The 1,246-nt window shown below is 28.2% G+C and overlaps 1 protein-coding gene across 1 annotated transcript in view; it reads left to right on the top strand.

The window, feature by feature from the left end:
• The window catches only part of LOC106469285 (centrosomal protein of 97 kDa-like), a 64,960-nt gene that overhangs the window by 9,582 nt on the left and 54,132 nt on the right, over nucleotides 1-1,246 (top strand). The gene's annotated exons all lie outside the window — the stretch shown is intronic.

Genomic DNA, 1,246 nt, shown 5'->3' with positions numbered 1-1,246 from the left:
AGTACTTTTAAAGTTTAATTAAGGTACGTTAACTGTTTAAACGTAAAGTTAGTTAGGTCCGAGTAATTTATTACTAAGTTAAACGTAATTACTAATTAGTCTTTCTTACACAAGGTATCAATTTTTTTTTTATTTAAGTTTTAAGGTTTTGTAAAGCAATGTTTTTCTTGTGCCTTTTTTTTCTTTTCACCTGTTGCCTATCCAACATGCAAAGTAATTTTCATTTTAAGATTAAAATACTTTTATGCATCAGAAAATTTCCAAATTTCACATGTGAAATCTTTATAATGTCCAGGTAGTTACCAAACATTTCTTAATAAAAACTTTATATTTCATCTATTTTCAGTAACGAATCTCTGTATGGGTTCGGTAGATTTGATTGATCTAGTAACCAACGAAGCAAATTAGGAAATAAATATAAAATATGCCTCTTTCATTCTAGAATGACAACAAATTATACCACAAAAACACAAATATTTAGACTAAATAGCTTAAATCTCATAACATTATACATTTATATATATATATTTATTATTTTTATTATATTGACCTTTCAGCCGTGCCTGGTTAACAATACAGAAGTTACAATAATGCAGCATACGTCCACTCATGTTAATGTATCCAATAATATAAAACTGACCTTTAGTCTTTACAAAGTGACTTGTCTTGGCTATGTTATAGTAGACTAGTATTTTGTAAAATACAGTCACATATTAATTATTATACATTATATATGTATATAGATTATTGCTATTTTGAAATATGTTTTTCTTAAAACATAGAACAGTAAATAAAGAAGTAAAGTAAACATTTATCTCTTTTTAGTTGCGACCTTTATACTCAGTTGCTCCTTGATGTAGGTTGCTAAGCCTTTTAAAATTTCGCACGTGGAGGATATGAAACAAAATAATTTTTTTAGGCTTTATATTCACAGATGGATAAACAAAAAATCATAAATTACTATATCAGTACCATAGAATTCCACTGTAATTTATCAAGCTTAGCAAGTAAGTTGTATTTGAGTCCAAAAAAATATTAAATTTTGAGCAGACTAAAGACACAACTTACCTCCTTGAAGTCTTGGTTTGAAAGAAAGAAATGACATCCTAAGGGTTTAAAATGGCTAATAAAGCCACTAGGGGGACATTCTGAGCTTTTGATTAGTTATTTGTGTCTTATTATAGAAGTAAGTTTATATAAGGGAGCATTTCCAAAATTGAAAAGAGGTGGGTGGGGTGCCACTGTG

The sequence above is a fragment of the Limulus polyphemus genome, unplaced genomic scaffold, assembly GCF_000517525.1.
Source record: "Limulus polyphemus unplaced genomic scaffold, Limulus_polyphemus-2.1.2 Scaffold3397, whole genome shotgun sequence".
Taxonomy (NCBI): Eukaryota; Metazoa; Arthropoda; class Merostomata; order Xiphosura; family Limulidae; genus Limulus; species Limulus polyphemus.
Note: the sequence above shows the minus strand (reverse complement) of the source record. Positions and strands in the feature narration are given on the sequence as shown.